The sequence below is a fragment of the Ambystoma mexicanum genome, chromosome 6q (assembly GCF_040938575.1).
Source record: "Ambystoma mexicanum isolate Mex_15411 chromosome 6q, UKY_AmexF1_1, whole genome shotgun sequence".
Taxonomy (NCBI): Eukaryota; Metazoa; Chordata; class Amphibia; order Caudata; family Ambystomatidae; genus Ambystoma; species Ambystoma mexicanum.
Genome location: NC_090937.1, coordinates 753,371,183 through 753,396,674, shown reverse-complemented (window position 1 = coordinate 753,396,674; position 25,492 = coordinate 753,371,183).

Below are 25,492 nucleotides of genomic sequence, written 5' to 3'. Positions count from 1 at the left end.
GGGAGGGAGGGAGGGAGGGAGGGAGGGAGGGAGGGAGGGAGGGAGGGAGGGAGGGAGGGAGGGAGGGAGGGAGGAAGGAAGGAAGGAAGGAAGGAAGGAAGGAAGGAAGGAAGGAAGGAAGGAAGGAAGGAAGGAAGGAAGGAAGGAAGGAAGGAAGGAAGGAAGGAAGGAAGGAAGGAAGGAAGGAAGGAAGGAAGGAAGGAAGGAAGGAAGGAAGGAAGGAAGGAAGGAAGGAAGGAAGGAAGGAAGGAAGGAAGGAAGGAAGGAAGGAAGGAAGGAAGCCCTGCTCGTCAAAACAATGCTAGAGCGAAAAGCTATAGATTATAGATTTGCAGTGTCTATTCCATGACATTCAGCGCATTGAGCAATAAATCATATGGAGATTTTCATCGACCTTTCCGCGGGAAGAAAAGAGAGAGGCCGAACCCAGCAGAAGTCATCATTAATCACTCGACGGTCAGGAAAGCTGGTCGACAAAGGAAGCTGGAACTTATGTTGACACCATGCACACTTTATTACTCGCATAGCCACTTAGGACTCCTAGCTTTCACACTGACACACTCTGTGCATTAGATTGGTCCTAGTGTACAAAAGTGTGCCACAAGGAGCGGAAATGGAAAAATCCTCATCGTGTTATGGAGGCCACCTGGCTTTCCAAAGGGAGCTTATTTTAAGCATGGGATTTTGAAAGCGTGAACCTGCCTGGAAATCGATGGGTCGCTGTATGTAAGGGATGCCGCCAGGTATTAGGGTGCTGGGGTATCAGAGCCGGCTGCGATAGGGTAATGCAAGCAGGGGCTACAGGGGCTGCCTGCGGAGGTGGAGAAGCAGCACTGAGGGGCATGACCGGCAATTGTCAAGATTGTCTTTGATCAGTGGGGTCCCCAGGTCCTTTGGGAACTTTAGGATTGAGGGGACAGCCTTATCGGTGTTGGTAACTTGTTGCAGTGACAGGGTACCTAGCAGGAAAATGCCTGTTTACCCAGATGCCCTATCTTTCAGTTCATTGGTTCCAGTCTGATGATAACCCGTGCATCCGTCCATTTTGGACCCATTACATAGCAATAACACATTCTTCTTTACCCCCCCCAGAAATGTGTAGAATGAGTCTTGCTTTGTCTTTTGGCATAAAAGGCCGCAGATTTATTTTCCACAATAACATAAAACCACACTGTACACATTAGTGGAAATAACTCAGAAGATGCAGCGACTGCTCCGTGTCCAATGACCTGCTTCCCCCTTTCTTTCCCAAAGTCCATTATAGGCCCAACTCTCCCAAACCTTTGCGCCTGAGCTTCACCTGCCCATGCAGGTATTCTTGGGCGGGGAGAGTGCCGTTTCCTTGGGGGAAGCTGAGCCCTTGTTGTTCCCCCCAGACGCCCCTGCCGTTCAGGCTCCCAAGGGGCGCTGGTCCGAGAAGGGCGAAGACCCTTCCGGCTTTCTCCTGGCTCCTCCGGAGTCTGTCTCTTGTGTTTGGTTGCCCAAACACCGCCACACCGCCTGTCGTCCTGCGACGTCGACGATCAGGCCTCCTTGCTTGTCCTGTTTGTAGGGTGGGTGGGTGGGAAAACGAAGTCCTCTGCTGGTAGGTGGGCGTCCCAATGCCAAGGCTAGATACTGCCTGCAGTGGGACGCCCGCTTGTTATAAAGGAGGGTAGCCCCTCCCCCGCCATTGTTGCCCTTCGCGGGCTTTTCCTTCGATTTGCCGCGCTGTTTCCTTTCGCGGGCTTTCGTCTTGCCGCACTTCCTGCGGGCACCTCCCCCTCATCCCGGGGGAGGGGGAGGATAGGAGGAGGACACCGCCCGGGTTATCGGGGTGCCTCCTCCATTTTGGGATTTCGTCGTCGACACTGTCATAACCCGTGCATCCGTCCATTTTGGACCCATTACATAGCAATAACACATTCTTCTTTACCCCCCCCAGAAATGTGTAGAATGAGTCTTGCTTTGTCTTTTGGCATAAAAGGCCGCAGATTTATTTTCCACAATAACATAAAACCACACTGTACACATTAGTGGAAATAACTCAGAAGATGCAGCGACTGCTCCGTGTCCAATGACCTGCTTCCCCCTTTCTTTCCCAAAGTCCATTATAGGCCCAACTCTCCCAACCCTTTGCGCCTGAGCTTCACCTGCCCATGCAGGTATTCTTGGGCGGGGAGAGTGCCGTTTCCTTGGGGGAAGCTGAGCCCTTGTTGTTCCCCCCAGACGCCCCTGCCGTTCAGGCTCCCAAGGGGCGCTGGTCCGAGAAGGGCGAAGACCCTTCCGGCTTTCTCCTGGCTCCTCCGGAGTCTGTCTCTTGTGTTTGGTTGCCCAAACACCGCCACGCCGCGGGTGGGCTTCCGCCCACCGTGGCTCCCCCTTGCAGCCTTCCTCCTTTTCTAGGGTTTTCGCACAAAGGATCCCGTAACCTAGCTCCAACCCCATTGATGACAATTGTACCCTGGTGACAAATGTACCCCCTCCTTCTGAAAACCCGGGTACTTTAACTTAATCAAGCCGGGCCTGATCCGGCCACCGCCCCTGCAGAATTTGCCATTGACCATTCTGGCCTCGGGCTTATCTCCGACCCAATGATTCCCGTTTCACCCACTCGACGGGCCCATTGCTGTAGGGAAACCATCATCCCCTGCCCCAGAGCCCCCCTTCCTAGGCTTCTCCGGTCGTTACCTCCCCCGTGTATGCCCCATCTGTCCGGCTTTGCCATTTCCTTAGCCATCTGCACCCCTGCCCCTGCAGTTGTGCCCCTTGGATCCCTGGCACCCCGTGCCCTTCAAGTCTGCCCTGGGCATCACTTCCATTCTGCCCTGGGCATCACCTCAGACCATGCGCTCCCTCAGTCACCCAACTGTGCAGGTATCTCCTGCAAAGAGCACCCTGTTTCCTCTGTCCCCTTTCCGTCCCGCTCCGCCTTACCCAGGGCGGGCCTGTTCCGGGACACCCCTGCCTGCCCTGCAGGAGTTACTTGTTTCCCCTTACTCCTTTGCACCAAGTCCGTAGTAGGCCCAACTCTCCCCATCTTTTGTGCTTGAGCCCCCCTGCCCTTGCAGGTGTCCGTAGGCGGGGAGAGCGCCGTTTCATTTTTGGGCGAAGCTGGTCCCTTGTTGCTACCCCCAGCTGCCCCTGCCGTTAGGCTCCCCAGAGGCGCCGGTCAGCGGCGTGCAAAAGACCGTTCCCCTCCTGATCCGCCTTAACCTCCGCCTTACCCAGGGCGGGCCCGCTCCGGGACACCCCTGCCTGCCCTTGCAGGAGTTACTTGTTTCCCTTTACTCTTTTGCACCAAGTCCTTGGTAGGCCCAACTCTCCCACTCTTTTGTGCTTGAGCCTACCCTGCCCTTGCAGGTGTCCGTAGGCGGGGAGAACGCCGTTTCATTGTTGGGCGAAGCTGGTCCCCTGTTGTTCCCACCAGCCGCCCCTGCCGTTAGGCTCCCCAGAGGTGCTGGCACGAGAAGTGCCATACGAGTTAGAATGCCCCTTTCCAGCGTCCTAAACACTATGAGACCTTGACCTGTTAATTACCGAGGGTGCCAACTCGCATTGTTTGTTGATGAGCACCCCCACCTTAATTATTAGGATGTGACCTGGCTGCAAATTGAACAGCTGTGTACCCCACTGGGCCCCTCCAGCCAAGCTCACCCTTTCCAGGCCCCAGCAGTCCCGGTTTACCCCAGATTGTGGGTACCCAAACCGACCCCAGAACCTTCACCCCCCGAGGTATTGGTTTACCCTCGATACGTGTTGTATGCCACCACCCTGACACCCAGGGGTGTCCTAAAGAGTTACCCCGCCTACCAGACGCCTCTTGGGTTATGTGGCCCCGTCCGAGCGAGAGGGAGGGAAGTTCGTGCTAGCTCAGCCCACCAGTCTCCCTTTGACCTGCCCCAGTTAAAGCGAGCTTCACCTGCCCATGCAATAAAATTGCCAGCCTCCGACCGGAGTTGCTTCTAGCAACAGCGGCACTTCAGCCCACCTGTGCCATTCGTAGTAGCTGCCCTGCACAGAGCACCAACTCTGATCCCTATGGAACGCTCAGCCTCGGCAGCCCCTGGCCCCCTTGAAATCATTGACCCTTTAATGAGCAATTCCACTGGAAAGCGCTGTGGTTACATCTGACGCCATCTAGTAATCTCTCCGCCGGTGGACTAAGCAAGGTGACCAGTGGCTGCCGCGTTCTGCCTTTCTCATGGCCACACACAATCAGTTCGCTGCTGGCGGGATGTCCCGCCGGCCCAACTAAACGTGGCCCTAACACCCCTTGAACCTGGCTGTACACATGAATTAAACCTTTACGGGCGCCTGCCAAAACCCTGCACTGCTCCCCCGTACCCTATGACGGTAGTTCCCCCAACTTGTGGGACCCCCATGTTGCTGGCATCCTCCGCCCCTTACCGCCACTCTCCCTGTCACGCCGTACCAGAATACTTCTCCACCTGGTAAGGCGTCCCTCTGTGGAATAAATTATCGCCTGTTACCGCGTAGGTGCTTGAGTTACCCCCACGCCCCCGCGGTTTGAGGCCTACCACGCTGCTAACCTTCTTTAACCCATAGTCACCATCCCGCGGTTCCATGTCCGACCCGGACCCAAGGAGTCGGGAACCTGCTCCACGTTACTTTACAATCTGCCGCTTGTTGAACGATCCATGCCCTTTCCTGCCCATTCCAAAACCTATGTTACCACCAGCCAAGTAGTTGCTTGATCGGCGAATCGCCTGAGGCCACCCCTTATTCCTTGTCACTCCTGTCGTATAGCCTGCCCGCTGTGACCCAGTAGTGATACCTCACATTATTGCCGTGTAAGGAGGATTCCTAGATGGATTCCTAGATGCACAATCTGCCTCCTCCTAGCGTAAACCAACTCCCCTTTCTTAGCCTTGAGCCCCTTTCCTTCGCATTCCAACCAGAAGGACGGCTAGACATTCGCTACCGTGGGCACCTTATAATGGCGCCGACAGCAGGTCTGGAACGCGGCCGCGAGCTATGCTAATGTCCGCGCTGCTGTGCTGTCCATACTTTAGCCTTTCTCTGCATGCAGACTGCTACCGTTGACTGGCGACTCGGAACCGGGCAAACTTCTATAATGCTGTTGACGCGTTGTTTATCTAGTGCTTTTAATCCGACGCTCTATACCGCCCCCATCTTCACTTACTATCAACCCAACCGCTATTGGTAATTGTCAACTGTCCTTGGAAGGGTGGAGGCTGAGTAAGCCCTATTGGGCTTTGAACCTGTGACTTGTATCTCATACCCCAAGTCATACCAGCTTTCCCTTCGGCCTGGCTGCCTAGCCTACCGCGACCTATTACAAACCTCCCGTCGCCTCCAACCCCAACAATGGTGAACCCGAGCTGAGCTGACTGCACCTCAAAACCGGATCCCCGGAGCCCCCGACTGCTTGTTTTAGCCCCAGATGTCGTAATGTCACCCTTAGCCCGCAACCGCCGGCGCAACTCAAGAGTCCTAACCTGAGCTGTGCTACTCGCCTTTCCTTAGTTCGCCGCACCATACGCCAGTGGTACGGAATTGCAGCCCCCTTGGCTAACCCCCCATCTCAACCAACCCTTCATTGCCATGGCCTCTCAGGCATGGTTGCCCGCCATTGCATGTAATGATGAACCCCTCGTCGCATTTAAACCGATACCGAGTGGCCACATACTAAGCCACTTTACCACTTCTGACCCTATTTCCAATACCTTCCCCATGAACTCCCGAAACTCACCGGAGTAATGCGCGACCGCGCAACTAATTCACCCACACCCTGTGAAGACCATTCCGTGAAATGGCCTGTTCGCCTCACCTTAGCAAAACACGTTGTTTCACTCTCTATGCAGCCTCGGTTTCTACAGGTGCCGCTCCATTCCCTCTACCCATGTTGAGGTCCTAGGCACCTCCATACCCACCGACCCACAAGGCGTATTCCTGCGCACGTGTGACTGCCCCGACCTGGCACCAGGCTAGGGAAAAACGCTTATTTCCCCCAGGATACGAACTACTATCCTTCACTAATACCGGTTTTATCATCTCCCAGGAAGTGCGCGCAATTTTTTAACTGCGAACAACATGATCACACCCCCCCTTACGTAAAGAACGTTTACTCCAAAGCACGTGCCTAATCAAACCTCTCATCATTTGATTCTGCTACCCTGTTCACAGCGTCTGCCCTCACCTACAAGTCCCTTTAGCAAAGAATCCCCCTAGTGCCCCCTGAACCGGATATACACACACCCATTTCCGATCACCAAGACACAACCACTCCATGTGCTCATAATAAGAGCCGATATACACCGCAACCTTGAAAGGCCACGACGGCCGACCCAGAAACGGTGCAAAATTGAGAAGCCCCTGTACTCCCTTACCCTCATGCACATAATTCGGTACTTAAATCGTGCTGTTAACGCTCCGGTATCTAAAAAATCTATCTTTTTAAATGCCCCGGAGGTTCCAGACCTGGGATTAGGACTCAGGTCCCCAGCAATCCACGACAATGCCCTTAGCGGTTGAGCCACCAGTGGCTGTGCTGTGCGAGCGCTGTTTATTATTACCCCTTTATGAAGTGCTCCTTTATCAAACAGGGCGCCCGCGGGATTCGAACCTGCGTTAGCAGGATCTGCCCGGATGTCAAGCGAGCGCTCTCCTCGCTGCGCCACTTGACCGGCTGGCTGTAAAATACACCTTGCCAGAGGTATTTCCTTGAGAAGGCTCATGTACACAGAGGTATCCTTCGCGGCGGTTGACTATTTACTAGTAATTGTGCATTTCTATCACCTACAAACCCTGAGCGCTATTATCACACAATGTGTGGTGCTCATTTATCGAGCTTGAAAGGGTATAAGGCCCTCCTGGGATTCGACCTGCATCGGCAGGCTCTGCACAGATGTCAACCCAAGCGCCCGACTCGCGGTGCTAACTGACCAGACGAAGAAATCCATGTCAAAACTATTTTGTATTTTAAACCGTTCACACAGCCCGGGGGGATCGAGGTGCTGTTCAAGAATTGGTTTTGTATTGTTGTCTTAGTTGCATATTTATAACGTGTTTAAATACGCCGAGGTTTCTAAGGGCCGACCCCTGAATCGAACTTGTGTTGCTTCGTGAAGTCTTGCTTCCAACGAGAGCACAAGTTGCCACTGAGCTATCCCCCACCGCATACTATTTCCTACTAGGCTCCCGCCTTCTAATGCCTCTGCCGCGAGGCCGCCCACACCAGCATTGACCTCTCCGCTGCGCAGCAGCCCGAGAGTGTACCAAACCCCCAGGCGAGGTCGCATAGGGAGGGTGGGTGTAACCCAGGACCATCTGGGCTCGCCCCATTAAGGAACCATTCCTGTTCCCAGCCCCTCCCCTGCACGTACCTTCGCTTGTGTGCGACGCTCCTTTTCCACCGTAGCCCTGCTCCTTCCTCACTGGAACCCCTTCACCGAAACCGTCTTCCACTGGAAACCCCGAACGAACTCGAACGGCATCCTTCTCCTACGAGCGAAAACGAAGTCCTCTGCTGGAAACGAAGTCCTCTGCTGAAAACGAAGTCCTCTGCTGGTAGGTGGGCGTCCCAATGCCAAGGCTAGATACTGCCTGCAGTGGGACGCCCGCTTGTTATAAAGGAGGGTAGCCCCTCCCCCGCCATTGTTACCCTTCGCGGGCTTTTCCTTCGATTTGCCGCGCTGTTTCCTTTCGCGGGCTTTCGTCTTGCCGCACTTCCTGCGGGCACCTCCCCCTCATCCCGGGGGAGGGGGAGGATAGGAGGAGGACACCGCCCGGGTTATCGGGGTGCCTCCTCCATTTTGGGATTTCGTCGTCGACACTGTCATGTCGTGCCATCTGGCGGTGCATTACCAATCAATACCGCCTCTCCCCACCCCTCGGTCTTGACCAACTTCACTGGTTGGGTACAACGGGATGTTTACTATAATGTGGATTGATCGCCCACAATCAGAATTTCTCATTTAGAGGATTTCATTAGAAAAGATTTCGGTGCTCCTGTTTATTAATGACACTGTCTTTTTTCAAAACAGATAAGGCTGCTTTCAATATACTCTGGTTTATTTGTGCTCCGCTCCAGACAACGCTGCCGCCTCCAAGGTGTATTTGTTCATAGAATCGCTTTAACATTCATGGAAGCGTGTGTCGTCAAAAGAGATTATTATTGTCATTTTACATTTCATGATTTGATTCTGTTATTGTTTTACAATTGATTTATTGTAAAACTTTGAAATTGTGTTTGGGCTATTATGAGGGTTTTAACTTTCGAAATAAAGACAACTATTTCACAATATACTCTGGAAGAAAAGGAGTTGCATGAGTGCTCAAAGTAAACCAATGTGGGTAGCACAGGGCAATGTTGGTCTACAATGCCGCTTCAGTCTAATGGAAGAGCATCAGTTTGATACATGCTTAATTCAGTACTTTAGAAAAGAAAATGGCAGCATCCTACGCAGCCCGTACGCTTCAAATGCACTCAGATTTTAGTGTGGTGGCAGAGCTCCAATCCAAGTGTAGCAGATTCTATGTTCATTTTGGTTTAATGACTGAGTTGTGTATAGAATTATTTCTAATCCATGTTTGTCTAATTCAAAAAACCGATTGTCCATGGTCGCAATCACACAGTCAACGTAGGGGAAGGTTTCTGCCCTACAAATCATTTTAATAAGCCCTTTATGGATCGCCGCCCCAGAATGCTGCCATCCCTGTGGAAGACCTTCTATCGACCTCAGTGGGCAGCTGAAATCCTGTCCCGGCCGTCCCATCAATGTATGCCAACACAGCCCATCTTACATCAAGGTGATGCCAGCCTGCTTCCTGATCTGAGACCGAATTTGGGAAAACTGATGGCAACACAATCTCTTGCAATGATGAAATGCATTGATGACCTTGTGCAGGATGACACCTAAGAAGCCAGGCTTCGAAGTGGATTTCAGGGCTTCAGTTGGCCATTTTGGCAGCAAAAGCTACATTCTGCCATTCTCTTTTTTCCTCTCATAGCTCATCTTCATGACATCTTGTTCTGCCGTAACATTCTATCTTTCCCTTCACTTAATCTAGTCCTCTCTGTCAAACTTTGTCCTGAAAACCTAGTTTCTTCCTTTACCGCAAAAATCGAGGACATTCCTTCTTTTTTTTGTCCCAGGTAATCAGATCCATGGTCTGACCTATCTCTAGCACCCGTCTCCAGCACCCGTCTCTAGCACCCGTCTCTAGCACCTCTAGCACTGCTTTTTATGATTTGTGATGTTCTCTTGTATCCGAATCGGATAATGTATCACTCGTCACCCGAGCTAACCTTACTGCAGCTCCAGATGATCCCCTGCTGGATTATCAGATTAAATCTGCACTGCTTTTTCTTTTGCTCATTTTAGTTCATTTACCTATCACTTCACCTTAGTCAGGGCATTTTCCTGCTGACGTCAAACTAGCTCCTACCATTCCATTATTAGAAAAGTCTAACCTGGACACCTTCAACCCTGCAAGCTGCCCCCAATGTCTTTGTTATCTTACTTATGTAAACCTCTAGGAAGGCATTCACCGCCAGATGTCGTCTTTACAGACAGGCATTTGCTATGGCCATCCTAATGAACCTGCTCTCCTGGGGGTGTCGGGTTCTATTCTTCATGCTCGCCACCATAACCCTTTTGCCTATTCTGGTACTTTTGTATCTTTAGGCTGCATTTTTACACCATTGCTCGCCCTACTCTTTTACACTTCATGGCATCACTCGATATTTCTTGCTCGGCTCTATCCTAGTTTTCTTCCTTTTTATAAAGACACTGTTTTTTGTTTTTTTGGGAAGGCTCTATATCATATCAAATAAGATTCAAACCTTCCAAAATAATGCCTTAAGAGCAGCCTTCAGTCTCCCGAAGAAAGCCCACATTTCAGATATCAGAAGATCTGTCAACTGGCTCTCCACGACAGACAAGATCTTCCTTAAATCTATCTCTTTGATCCACAAATGTCTCCACCATTCTGCCCCTCTTTAGCTGACAAAGAGATTTACCAGACAAGTCTCCTGCCGCCCCTCCAGAAAGGCCAACTCAAACCTCCTATTGGTGCCGAGATTCAAACGCACCATGGCCGGGGGAGTAGCTTTCCCTTCAAAGCAGCACAACATTGGAACTCTCTACCGCCACCCATTAGGGAAGACCTTCCTTACATACAATTTAGATCCAATCTTATCCACTGGATCAAGGAACACGACAACTAACTTATTTTCTCTCCTCACCTACCTTATATGCTTAGCTATACCTTGTAAATTTTGTATATTATACTTTCTGTAAATATGTTTTATTGTATCTGTTCTCAATGATGCGGATTTGTCCAGTACTGTAACCATAACTGGAATCCATCCATTTCGCCATATGTAACCTAAGCTATACAATCCTCTTGTTGCTCTTGCGCCCTGCTACCCTTGGGTTAGGTGCGCATTACAAATAATAAAAACAAACATCATCTTCACGTTCCTTGTTTATTTGGAATTCCCCAAGGTTCCACCACAGAACCTACTCTGTCACTTCATACGATATTTCTCTAGCTTTATTACTTGGTTTATATGGTTTTGAAGAAAGGAAAATACATCTTCTTTTTGTTACCCTTCTTTTCCAGTTCACTTCATCTGCGTTTTTTATCTTTTGTTGAATCTTGGATGGCTACTCACCTTTTAATATTTGAATCCTAAAATGAGAGACATTTTGCTTTCTACTCCTTCATCTCTAATTTCAGGTCCTCTATCGATTTCATTCCCCCCTGCCCCTCTAAAAACTGTCTATAGCCTCCTCTACCCATAACCTAGGTTTATTTTCAATTCCACAAACGAGAGTCACAGTAACATTTTTCACATCTCTCACTCCTGCACATCTCCCACTCCTGTTGCTTTCAATTGTACAATGTTCAGAAAAAGTATTACTTAATTACTTTCCCTTCCACAAAGCCACTACTTCAAACTATAGTCCTTTCCCATTTAACGTGCGATAGCCTTCTCTACTTAGTTTTGTCCAAGTATGTTTTGCTTCCACTTCAATCCATTCTTAATACTATTCTCCATATTGTTTTCAAATGAGGCTTTTCTTCTTATTGTGCTTGACTAAAATGCTTCTGAATAGTCTAAGATTCGAGTTTCATTATTTATCTGTTGTTTTTAATTGTGTTCTCTATCCATCGCCCACCTACTCTCTTACCAGGTGCAGAACAGAACCCATGATTTGCAGCGTGCCTGCATCAAACAACACCTCAATCCCTTTGCCTGACCAGATGGACCGTCCTCAGTAAAGAACCTCAGGACCACAAAGGACAGCAGTATGAAACTTCAAGCACAGTTGAGGATCAATTTCAGAACTTGCTTTTTCCAAGTTTCCTCTCTGCAACACATCATGACATTTCTTGGCTGTGACATCATATGTTCTATCAAACCTAGACTATGTAAACAGCCTTGCAGGGACAAGATTAATTCTTTGCGTGCAAGTCCTGGAAGATGCTCCAGTGCTGATTTCAAACCTTAGAGGGAGGCAGCTTCTTATGGCTATTTCTTCCCGTCTTGTCATATCCTAACATTGCAGGCCCTTCCTCTCAGCTTGAAAATTGAACACTGCCAATTGTTGACTAATGTCCCCAAAAGGGATCCCGTTGAGGGGATTTTAAAGATGGGAGAGTAACACAGGGTTTGTGGAAGTATCAGGAAAAACTCCTAACTGTCCATGCATCCTAACTGTGTTTGAACACCACCCCATCCGTGCCCCCTTGTGACTGTCTTTTTTTAATATAATGGTTTTGTAGAGGGAACGAAAAACTCCTTAGCCCAAATGAGACAACTGGAATCCCCTCCGAACCTCACTATCTGATCTTCAGTATGAAGCAGGGAATTACCAGGAATGGGAATAGAGCATAGAGCAGACCCTTCAACCAAGACAGAGTAATGTCCTCCACATCTCATGATCGCAGGCCCGGGAACTTTCAGTAGAGCCTGGAAAGCATAATATTTTAGGCATACAAGTCTATCACTGGTAGGCCTAGCAGAGATCTCTTGGAATGTTTCTGGATGTAATGACATTTCCTGTGGGCAAGGGAATACCCCACTCAGTTGCTCTGCCATCGTATTGTCCATCCAATGTGGATCGCCGTTAGAGATGACAGGTGCCTTTCTGACTAGCACCTCAGACCTTAAATCAGGTGCTCAATCTACCAGTACTGCTCTCAGTCCAAATGCCAGTACGCTTAATGATAGTGTCTGATTTCCAGAAAGAAAACGCAATGACATCTGGTGCTACTTCCTGATGGGCATGTGAAATTACGCAACCTCGATAGAGGACAGAATATGCCCTTCTAAAATTAGAGTTATTGAAGGGTTTACATCTTAAATTGAATGGAGGACATTCATTTGATGAGGTTTCTGGGGGGATTAAAGGGATATAAGGGACAGGTGGCATGGGAATAGGTATTAAATAACTGGTAAGGAGAGTTTGGGGGAAACCTCCTCCCCAAATGAATAAAAAAAATTTTGATGAGTTTTTCCGGCCACAAATCGGAGTAAAAAAACTACGCGTAGAAAAATCCTGGCAATGGAATGACATAGAACCAGAGGAATAGGTAACTATATTTCAGGTTTAGAGGTCGCCCTGTGTAGGTCTTTTTCAATGCTGAGTTCACCTTTATAGCCACTGGATCCCACACTACTGCATCTTCTGAGACCATATAGGGATGCCTCATGAGACTAGATAGCATCAAGCCCTTGCGTAATGTCTCTGGCATGGACACTTCCCGTTTTAAGGGATATCATTTTGACATAAATCATGGCAGCAAAGTGTTCCCTCCTTTCGCTTTCGTAGAAGCAAGTTTTGGATCCAGATGAGGATCATTGGTTATTCTGCTCTGCAAACTCCATGCTATCCGAGAAGAGCGGCAGTAGTCTTGCCAGGGATTCTGTTTCCACCTTATTACCTTTTGACTAATCTTTCTATAGGGAAGTGTCTGTGTCTTTCAACAAGATAGTGGGGGGTGGTGGGTTACAGGAGGAAGAGGATAAGTATGGTGTGTTTCTTCTTTCCTTGCTTTTTTTTCAACATGGATATCTGATATGCTCGCTTACATAAAGCACTTTGTCTATGGTAGCGGAATTGAGCTTGCATTGCAGTAAATTATATCAGGTCATCAGCACCATTTAAAATTGGGAAAATTAGAAGTTGAGAGACACCCAAGAACGGTGCACTGCAGTAGAAAGAGAGGGACAGACTAACACTGCCTCATTCCATTGGCAGGAGGCTGCTTCTTCACCCGTGTGTTCTTCCCTGCCTCACCACATCTTAATCGCATGTCCTCCTCATGATCCTTGTAGCATGATCCTTAGAGAACTGACTGTTTAGGTCGGAATGGTGACAAGTAGTGCACAACTTCTTTTTATAACCACTGCATCTTTAACTTGTCAGATAATTTTGGAATTGGGGACAATACTAGAACATCACAGGGGACATTACTTCCTGTTTTCACAACTAGTGTGGTGTGCGCTGTCTCCCCTTTTCCTCTTTTTTTCTTTTTTTGATATATTTTTTGGTTGGAATTGTTCGATATCAATTTTGAAAATTGGATTTCTTTTTTGTGCATTATGTTTCTAAATTGCAATTGCACTATGCACTTTATGTTCATCCTGCACTACAGGATGATCAATAGATAACTATGCACTTTATATATTGGATGTTTTTTTTTAATGCTGTTTTACTATGTATTCAGTACTATGTTTATGTAACTTGATATTTGAATAATAAAGATTGATTGATTTTATATTATCCTTGACCCGGTCTATCCCCTCATTGAGCTCCTAGATTGAAAGCAATTGACCCTGCTTGATTCCTCTAGCGGGACTGTTCCCGTAACCCCAAATCTTCTTTGTTCCTTGGAGAAATGCAGCACGGATGTGTGGGGAGGACTGGCGGTGGCGCATGCCTGCGCGGGTGAAGTGAAACCAGAGCAGAGACAGAGAGGCAGGGGATGAACGGCTAACCAGAGCAGGCCCTCTGATCCTGGCAGTTATTCCACTTTCCAGAGCACAGCTATAATAGATTCAACCTTTAATTCTGTCCTGTGTGGAGCCCAAGATAGCGGCCGCTGAGTGCGCTGGTTGATCAGATTGAAAGGAACAAGACACAATGGTGGTGGCATCTGAAGCTTATGGCCTCAGCGCTCCTGAAATTCAGATCCATTACTACCAACACAGAGTGTGTGTGTGACCAACAGGCTCTCCACCTGCCATGAGTCATCTCCTACAAGCGTGTTGGTATTGTCTCCCCAAAATATTCATCTTTAGGCAAAGAGTAGTCATGCCACCGATGTCGATGTCGTGATGATAATGCTATTTGGGGAGTTCCCTAATGAGTTGAAGCTGTATTTTTTAACGCACTGTGTACAGTTGGACATCACTGTCAAAGCATGCTATCTCCTCCAGTGAGGCCTTCACTGGAGTGAATATATACCTATGTGAAGGCATCATTGATTTATGGACCTAAGGGCTTTCCCTGTTGCATTGTTGCATCTGTCCCATTGTAAGGAGGGCCTGACTGTCCAGAGGCAGCCCTGAAGAGTCCGGAAGGACATTGTCTGCACGTGGCTTATCAACAGCTGTCTGCTGCTAGGCCTCCTGGCGAGTTCATCGTGCTTTGTGCAGCTCTCTGTCTCTCCTCTTTATTTCCATATCTCTGCTCTCTACCGCTATCCATGATGCTCTCCATCTCATCTATTTACTCCAACTGCTACTTTATCACCTATCCTACTTCCCGCTCGAATCCTGGAAAGAACAAGTTCAAAATGGATCTCCTGGTCTCCAATCCAGGCCTGCCGATCGCCGACATCTTTGTCAATGCTTCTCCAGCCAGACTGTCACCAACAACCTCTTTGTCGTTCCTCTCCGAACCTATGGACTCCCCATATGGTCTCTGTCCTCTCTCCTTTTTCCTGGTCTCCCATTAATGGAGGCACCAGATGGGAAGTACTCTTGGTGGGCTTCTCATCCTGTAGGTGCATCATCAATGTCTATCACAATGACACTGTCATGGCCCAGGGCTCTCAGCCCAACCGTCTCCTTTTTGAGAGGCATCTTCTGACCAACATTTTACCCCTTATCCACCTGCAATGGGCATACCATGTCCCTGTACACCTCCTCAGCAGACCTTCAAAGGTGGTAACCAGGTCCACCTCACTACCCTCAACTCTCGTTCTGCCGTCAAACACACTTCTGATATTGGTCTCCATCTCAAAGACTTTGAACTCAATGTTCTCGCCCTCACTGAGATGCGTTTCAATGCCAGCTCTGTCATTGCTTTTGACACACTCTTCTCTGAGGGTTACAAGATCCACTCCAAGCTCAGGCCTAACCGGTCTGGAGGTGGATTGGCCTTGATCTTCCCTGATTGGGTCCCTGATACTATCATTCCCACTCAGTCTTACTTCTCTTTTGCAAGCCTCATCTACAGGCCCCCATCTCTCCTACCCTTTTGCTGACTCTCGCCACCATCTACAGGACTCTTGGTACGTTTGCCCTCTTCCTTTTGGAGTGTTTTGACCTAGCCTCTTCCCTTCTTTCCTCTACCTCAAAACATCTCATCGGTGACTTCAATCCACCTCAACTCTCCCAGGGCAGCCACTGGACTCTGGACACTGGACAATGCCCTTTCCCTCACCATTCATCCCTCCCGTCACAAACTTTGCCGGACATACCTTTGATGCTCTCATCTCCTCTTACATTCCTTTCTCCAACCTTCTCACTACACCTCTCTCCTCATCTGACCATTCCCTCCTGTCCTCTCATCTGTATCTCTTAGTTCCCCCTGCTAAGCCTCTGCCTGCACTGCCTGCCTACTTCTCCATCATTCGGCCAATGAAGCAAGTGTCAGTTGCTGTCTTTGCTGCCACTTTCATTCCCCCTTCCATTCCTGCCACTGACTCCTGCACTGACTCTGCCCTTGCTAATCTTCACCTGTCTATTACCAACACCCTGGATATCCATGCCCCTGTCACAAGAATCCGAATGAAGCCTGCCTCCAAGTGCAACACCTGGTATGACTCCGACCTAGCTTCTCTGAAATGCAAGTGCAGAGTAGCGAGCGGAAGTGACAAGCATCAGACACATCCTCTGACAAACTGGCATGTTGCATGCTCCAAAGGCAATACAGACTCTCCATTTGCTTGAAGAAGAGGACTCACATCCAAGCCTGCATCTCCGGGGCCTTTAACAACTCTGCCAAATTGTTTAAAATCTGCAAAGAACTAAGCAATCCTTCTGCAGTCTCCACATCTCCCCTGCCATACCTGACCCTCTGTGCCTCTCTGGACTCACACTTCCTTTCCAAAACTCAGGACATTCAGTCCTCACTCTCTCTCCTCTACCCCCTCTCTTATGCCTCCCTTGACTCCCTTCTCCCCTTCCTTACATCTCTCTTCCTTCTCGCCCATGGCACCGGATGCAGTTTTCTATACTGGTCCTCTCTATGAAGGTCTCCTCCAAACAGGTGCTCCCTTCCACCTCCAGAATTATCACGGACAACATTGCCTACCTTGTACCTTCCCTTGCTGATTTATGTAACCACTCCTTTGCCACTGGCACCTTCCCTTTACCCATCTCCTCTGCTGAGCGCTCCTGCCCTTATAACTACTGCCCTATCTCCATTACCCCCTCCATCTGCTAGCTCCAACTCTCTGCAAAATAGAAGGTTCTCTAAGCAAAGAGTGGGGAGTAGATCTCTCTCCTCCGCAAGAGCCTCCCTCTGGATTGGTCTCTGTGCCACTCTTAGGCTTGCGCCTGATCTCCTTAAGTTCTGGAATCTCCTCAAGACCCTCTTTTCTCCTCCTCCTTCATTCTCCCCTTCCCCTAATAACACCTTATTCTGCCTCAGGGACTGACTGTCTGGCTCCCTCTGAGTACTACAGGGTTCCAGGTCCCTCGCTCTCAGTCCAACCCCTTTCCCTGCACTTACCTACATTCCCTTGCGCTTGCCCTCTGGTCTCCCCTTAGCACTTGCACCTCGCCTACTCACCCTTTCCATTCCGATTTTAGCACTGCATTTTTGCACAGACTGGCACGCACGCCCCCTCGCACTTCTTATTCTGCACGTGCACGATCCGAATGTCACAAGTCCTAGTAGGACCGTTATTGTATCTTTCTCCCTTGTACCCACCCCCCCCCCCACACTTTTTGTCTTGTGGCACCTTGAAACGCAATTTGTTGTATAGGCACCTTACAAATATCAGATAAATAAATAAATCTGATCTCAAGAACTTCTCACGTTCAAGGGTGCCAGGCTTTCAACATATGCTGGAAATTGTTAGTCGGACCATACCCCCTTTTCTCAGTTTTGTATCTACAAGTATTCACGTTCTAACACAGTCTATTATTGATTAGTACTCAGCGAGGGAGGGGTGCGTGGCAGCCTCTCAGCCAATGAGGATGCTTGGAACGGGGGAATTACCAGACTGTAACCCCCCTGCTTTGAATCTCCTTGCGACTCGAGGCCGCCATCTTCCCCCTGTCAGGGAACCAGGTAAGTGGTCCTCCTCTCCCCTACCCCATCCACAGAATTGACACCCCCCACTTACCTTCTTTTCAATCCATTTCAGAAGCGGAAGCGCTGGGAACACCAGTCCCCAGTTCGTCCACTCCCGATCTGTGACAGGCCATCATGGAAAGGAAGAAGGGACTACACCTAGGGCCTTTGCTATGCTGGGGCCTGTAACTATGGGCCCGGGTCATTACCTGGCTCGCTAATGCCCCCCTCGGCTCAGGAATTATTGCTTAAATAGGCCACGCTCGGATGTCACCCTTGGTAGTCTGACAAATAATATTATGGAGTTTAATCTATGTTATAAATTTAGGGTAGTCTTGGTTCTTTTCAGGTTACCCTAGTGCAGCGATGGGTTGTCCTAATGCACTTAGTGGGAGACAGGCGTAGGAGGGCACAGCAATACATCTTGTTACACCTTTTCTTTTAAAGACTTTACCCGCCTCTTACCTGTCTCAAGTAACCCCTGCGTTCCTTTAGTTGATATATTAATAGTCCTTCTCACCCAGTACATCAACAGTTTTAAATATTTCAAACCCATGAGAGTTGTGGAAGTTGTTTCCATGGCATAATTGTGGAGGGTGGTTCCATTTGGAATTTCTATAGGGTGTATTGATGTGCAGGGGGTAATTGGAGGAAAGAATATGATAAGCAGGCACCCAGGGGGGCATAGCAGAGATCAATGATGCTGGAGTGAAGCGATATGAAGGGAGGACAATGAGAATACCAATCAATCAGTCATAATTCCCCAGGATCCCAATAGCATCAGAGAGACTCATGATAGGAGGGAGAATGGGTGCAGTGAAAGCAGTGGTGGCTGGTGACTTTGAAAGGTGGTGGGGTGTACATTTCTCTGGGCGAATTTGGGAGCGAGTGCAGCACGCAAGACCAACCCACATCAAGGTGGGTGTGGGGGGTTCTCCCCCGCGCAAACATTTTTGGAAATTGGCTTCCAAAATGTGCAATTTACTGTCCAAACCCACGGAAATATGACATAAAAAGCATTAGGTTTTACATGCTAATGGTCGTACATTAGTCTTATGCGTGCAAGTGTGATAGTGTATTTTACAGCAACTTGTATTGAGAATAGCTGCAACTGTGGTGTATGCCTAAAGAAATGGTTCCAGACGTAAAGGAGAGAGTTAACTGCTTGTAACATTGAAGCTGCACCAAAACAGCCTCATTAGAATGTGTAAAATTAGATGTACCCACACAAGTAAGTTTGCCATTCCCCCAAAGTCTTTGAAGTTACCTCATCTCCCTACATTTACACTAAGAAATGATCAAAGCATTTTCTGGCAGTACTGAGCTATCTAGCTTTGGCTCAATTACAGCATTTCATGGTGCTTGAGCACAGAGTCCTAACACATCAGCCAAATGCAGCATTTGGCTGTCAGTGATGTGTAAGGACTCCATGCTCAGCCAGCAGAAAGGCTACGCTAAATGCAGACTCCCTAGCAAGACATGCTTACTAGAGAGCGCCGAGCAATAGCAACCGTGTAGCACAGGAAAGCAGGAGATTACACAAGCACTGTGCTGCCAAATTAGGTGCTAAATCTCTGCCCAACATCTGCGATAAATAGTGTAATCATGTATGCAACTTTGACATTATTTTCAATGTTGCCCAAATCCAAAGGCCGGGCATAATTGATTTTGATGATGACGGCCTGAAAGGGACGGTCTTTTAAAAGTGACAAATTGTGCTGGGAGTGGCACTCTGCTAACTTATGGGCAGTAGCTTTGAGTATACGAGTGAGCAGAACAGTCAGATCTAGAACTTCAGCAACAGCGCAGGAAAGAAAGCTTCATCAAACATCATATGAATTTTAAAAAATGAAACTTTTTATGAGCAGAATCTAAAAGCAGCACCCCGTGAACAGGAGCTGCATAGCAACAAAGAACGCAGAGACTCAAAAATACTGTCGACTAATTTAATAATGAAAACAATGAATGCTGAACTCTGCTCTGAGAGCAGCGTTCACGATTTTCCCTCAGAGATAGTGTTTTGTAATTGCTGGCAACCTTATTTCCACTCCACTTGCAGGCCGCCATTTAGATGTAGGCAGTTTCCCAGAAAAGGGTTGGAACCTGTGTACATATTCTTCCAAAATATTGGGGGTGAGGGGATAAGAAAGCTACAGGGCACGACGCAAAGGCCTTTGTGTCTAGCAAGCTGTAGTCACTGTTAGGGATGGCCCATTTGACAATAGCCGGATGGGGTGTGTTCACTAAATCAACTGAGAACGTCTTTGTTCTCCAAAGCGTTTCGGAGCTGGGGATCGGGCAACACTGGATTTTCTATCTTTAATAGCATCTCACACACATTTGGGAGTTACCATTTGGCATTCACAGTAAATACTTCGCCGTCCTTAAGGGTGTAATACTGCACACCCATGGCAAATATAACGCTAGCCTCCAAGGAGAAAAAGGCCATCAAAACACTTGCCAGTAAAATGCAACACATCTTGAACATTCCAAAACGTGAGGGAGTATGGCGCTCTAAATTTGACAGCGGTCTGGAGCACAATTTAGTGTCACCACAAGTGAAGAAGAAACACGCATTCGCTTGAGGGGTTCTTGGTAGTTTCCTTTTAATATGCTGTTATCCAGCTCATCCTCATACTTAGAACATCACAATTAAGTGAAGTAGTGCCCTTAAAGTCAACTGCATGTTTATATGACTGCGTCATTCTAATTTGCATTCTGTGCACTCTGTGCACGGCTGAGAAGCGTTTCACAAACCTATGCGAGAGGAGCCTTAACTGTATAGCATTTCTAACTACGTGCCCCTACTCCAATGAGGCATCACTGGGGTGTTGTTGTGATTAAATGCATGGCATCAAACTCAAAGCAGCATCGGTCCAGGACCCCAGGCCCAGCCCTCGAAGTCTCAGCGGCAGGTGACCTGGGGCACTGGCAGTCTGACTGCACTGACTCATGGCCCTAGGGCAGCCTATGGCTGCTTAAAGTAGCTGATAGTCCACTTTACAAGCTGTAAAGCAGAATATCAGCTACTTTAAGCAGATGAGGCTCTAGAAGGCCAAGGGAAGGCCAAATACTATAGTTGGGAGCCACTGGTCACATTCACTTAAATATTTGCCTTCCCTTGATCTGAAAATAATTGAGTTAGTGTCTCCAAAGTTGCGAACGTATGGCTAGCGCTTGGGTGAGGCTTGTGAGAGCCGCCCGAGTTTTGATGCAGGGCCTACTACCCAACCCAACGCAGTCCAGATGGCGTTCATATCTAGGCCCTGCATTCCCCAAAGCAGGGCTCCAGGACGACGGTTCTGTGGAGCACTGTCCTGGGGAATGAAGGGCCAGGCAGGCATAAAAATGTACTTAATTAAATGTACTTACCTAGTTGCTGGCAACAGGCCATGCACGTGGTGGGCCTGGGTTCTCTGGGAAGCTCTTCACAGTCCACACCCAAACTCAGCAGTACCGTTTATGAAGTAGGTGGCACGCACACACCGTCACCAGGCATGCGCAAATGCTCATCACCCCACCCACACTCAATCTCATTGGCTAGCAAACAGCCAATGACATTGAATATTCTGTTTTTGCTAATGACCTAACTGTAGGTCAGATGTAATGAGATCTCTGGTGCGCTGTTTGCGCACAGATTACATACTGGTGGGGCCACCCCTCCAGCACCCCACCAGCAATCCAAATTCTGATGGTTTACGTAGAACAAAAGTTCCGTAAAATGTGAATGCCCCTCTGTGGCAGCTGGCCTGAGCCCAGCCATTAAGATGCAAAGCGGTAGATAATTATTTATTTATAATGAAGTTCATATTGCGGCCACGCCGCGCTCCTGCATGCAGAACAGATTCAAAACTTCAGAATCTGTTCTGCTGCAGTCGTTCAAAAACTCGCACACTCCCTGGGGCACTGTCTGGAGGGGAGGCGCTTCCCCCCCACCCTATGAAAGCAGCCACCACTGAGTGAAAGCTTTAGCATGAGTGTCAGCGACTCAAGCAAATTATAAGGATGCCTATTTGGTATCACAATTAGAAAATGTAAATCTAACCAGTTAAGTTATTTTTGTATGTTGTTTTGTTTTACATCAGATATCTGTATATTTGAACTGACTATGCACGATTCATGTAGTAGATTCCATTTTCTTAGAATGTTTTAAGCGGGGCGGCATGTTTTGTGTTTACTTTATCTCCGTTATGTCTCAGTTGGAGCCTGGATGACGAGCATGCAATGTGGGACGTTAGGTGGCCGTTGGAAATGGGAATTAATTGCTAAAGAAGAAGGTTTGGGGATGGAAATGTAATTGTGACAGCCGTGGTTTAAACTGTGGATGTCACACTTAAAGAAAAATTCATGAATGGTCTGAAATGACCCTGTCAAGATTTGCGACTCCCCCTGGACCTGTTCTCAATAGTCACAGGGGATGATCCTCGTTCTGGGCATTTAAAAGTGCATCCCATTTGTGAATTCAGGATATACTTCTAAATGCACAGAAGCACACCCTGATGTGCGTAAATGTGTAAAGGGGTGAAACGGACATCTGAATGAGCGCATATAAAATGCGCTCATTCTAGATGTCCTGTGTGGATCAGGCTGCTCCTTTATTTGGTACAAGCCATAAAAATGTGCTGGTGTATCTATCTCATTGCTTTTGCCAAAAATGTTTTTAGGAATTTGGTCCAATTTCTCCTCCCACAACTGGCATTGAGACTTTTTAGGTCGCCATAGGTTTCAATGTGCAGAGATAGCCCTCCTCCTTCCCGCAGCTTCCTCAGGGCAGTTTAGTTTTTCAAGGCCGAGTGAATCTTATCAAACTGTTTGATGTATTGCTTACTTTATTTTGTGTAACTCATATGGGCCAACACATCAGCCCCTTAACATACTGCTATATTTCAAAGAAACTTGACATTTGATGTAAAATGTAATTCTTACATGGAAGACCAATTACAAACCCACATCAAATTCCTAGACACTTTCTTACCTATTGTAGGAATTTGTCAAAGCAAAGTTTTGAAAATCATAGGCTCAGGAGACCTCTTCCCCTTGGGCTGTATTCTGAGCTTTTCCTCAACCAGCCAGTGTGCTCTGATTTCTCACAATGACCACTCACCCGATTCCAGCAAATGCACCTCTTCTATGTCATTTTGGATAAAATGCCCATGTTATGTCCTATGGTGTACGAGGACCAGCTGATCTACAAAACACTGGTACATGCCACTTAGGTATCACTTTTCACACTGTAATTTCCCTTTTCCAACTTTACCTTATCCAATTGTGAAACCAAAGGAATCATGAGTTTATTATTATTATTATTATTATTATTATTATTATTATTATTATTATTGTATTTATTGAGCGCGGACCTAGCTTCGAGAAGCAACAGAGTGCTTTACAGAGGTATACAACAGTACAGATGCATAACGCAACGCTTCTCAGAGGTAACAACAGAACAGATATACAGTGGGGATGGGGGTAGGAGATCCAGAGGGGCACATAGTTGGCTGTCCTCCCTCTATATCCTGCTGAGCCTCCGGAGCGGGAGACTGCCTGACCTTCATTCAAAGCCCTGCCAGCCGGCGCCGCCGTTGGGGGACTGCCTGCTCACTGAACGACGCACCAGCTAGCTGCGCTCCCCTGCCTGGGTCGAGCGCGGCACCGTACTGGTGTGCCTGGACAACAGACCGCAGGTGAGGAGAAGCCATAGCCAAATCTTTTCTCTGCCCTATGGCATAGGAAGGGGCAGGTTCGGGGCCGTGCCAACCTGCATTCAATCACAGTGCGACATCTCCTCTCTGACGAAGGACTGCCTCCCCTGAGTATAGCAAGCGCCAACGAAGCGTGACCACCCTTGAAGGAAAGGAGGGGCGGGGTCTGGTCACAGCATAACATTAAATTGTCAAGGTTGGTGATACACTCGAACTGTTCAACGGTTGTTCAGAGCTGCTGGGAGCCCACAACATTCTAAGTGGTTAATCTTCTGTTCCAAGAGACATAGAAGCTGTTTCCTAGTGTTGATCTGCATGTTACCAAAAGGCATTGCTTCTGAGGCTGCGCCCAAGTGTTGCTGTGCACTTTTTCAAGAGACCCTAGCGCCTAAGTGTACTGTCCCAAGAATTTTTGTAACATTGTGCACAGTGCTCTCCAAAAATGCAAGACAGTAATGCTCGCCCTCCTCCCACCTTCCTACCCAACCCCGGGGAGCCAGCCATTGCCTGGGAACTGTGGGTAGATACTTTTAAAGTTTACCTAAGAGCATCAGGGGGCACCAGATTATCTGATGACGACAAAGAGGCAGCCTTACTGAATTGCCTTGGCACAGAAGGTCTCAGAGTCTTTAGACATTTGCTGGGGCCCAGTGTGCGGGCTCCCCATCCGGAAAATGGAGAAGGTGGCGATACTGCGCAAGGCGCTTTGCTTGCATACAAAACTGCTCTTAACAAATTGGAGGGGCGTTTTGGCAAAAGAGCCAACGTGGTTCTGGAGAGATATCATTTTTCTTCGAGGGCACAAGGCCCTGGTGAAGGAATTGACTCCTATGTTACTGCCCTGCGTACACTCATAGCAACATGTAAATTCACGGGTGTGGTGGATGAACATATCTGTGATCAAATTATGATGAAGATGAGTGATAGCAGAGTCAGGGAAAGATTATGGACAGAGAAAGATCCACCTCTGGAGAAAGTGATCGAAATCGCTCATGCTATGGAGGAGTCTAGGAGAAGTGTAAAAGAAATGTCAGAGAAGAACGAGATGGCACATATGGTCCAGGCACACAAGAGTGAAGACACCAGATCTAGAGACAAAGACTCTAAAGGAATTTTCAACTCAAGAGATGTGTGTAGGAGGTGTGGTTGGCGTGGGTATTTGCCAGGGGCGAAAGAGTGCCCAGCAGCCAATGTAGTTGGCAGGAAGTGCAAGGGAAGGGGGCATTATGCCCGTATGTGCAGGAGCACCACTCCCATCAAGGAAACCGTGAGAATGGTGGATTCGGGTGATGGGGATGAAGAGGTGACAGTGATTAGTTATGTGGGGCCCTCTCGAGCAAATGACGTGTGTGCAAAGGAGGGTTTGCTGTTGAGTGTGGGTTCAACAAGAAATAGTGCATGGGGTACCCTGTGCATAAATGGTGTGCCTGTGGACTTGATGTTTGATACAGAATCCCCCTATACAATGATATCTCCAGAACTGCATTGTGCTAAATTTCAGAAGAACGTGTCGGACCTGTATCCTTCTGATATCAACCCCTGTGCCTACGGGCGTGTCCCTATTAGGGTGCTGGGATTTGATCGGGTTGACATAGAATTTCAAGGGCCGAGAACCCAAGGGAAACTTTATGTGGCACATAAGGGTGATCCTGTTGTAGGATGGGACGTGCAGGCTGCCCGGGAAATATAGGTTCGCCCTGGGAAGGCTGTTCCAGTTCTAAGTGTGAGCAGTGGGAGCAGGATCGGTAAAGAACCAGATACCCCCTTAACGACAGAGTCGCTTCAGAGTAGTTTCCCACTGTTTTCACATCCAAACTTGGCAAGTTGCGGGGATTTGCACACAAGATAGCTTTGAAAAGGGGTGCTGTTCCTGTTGTACACAAGGTTTTAAGCATTCCCATTGCAGCCCGTGACTCTCTTAAGGCAGAACTCGACAAGCTCATGGAGGTAGGGGTGATTGAGGAAGTGGAGTGTTCGGAGTGTTTGGCGCCCATGGTCCTGGCATGCAAATTGGATGGGGGCATGAGGCTGTGTGTCGACCTCAGAGACCTAAATTGTAACATCTGGATTGACAGGCATCCCTTGCCTAACATTAGTGAAATGCTCTCCTTGGTGGGAGGGTCCTCCTGTTTTTCTACCTTTGACCTCTCATCCGCCTATCACCAGATAGACTTACACATAGAGTCACGCCCTCTCACTTCTTTCATTACTCTGTTTGGGGCATTCCATTTTTGCCAGATGCCTTTCGGTTTGTCTTCCGCGTCAGCCGTCTTTCAGCGAGTG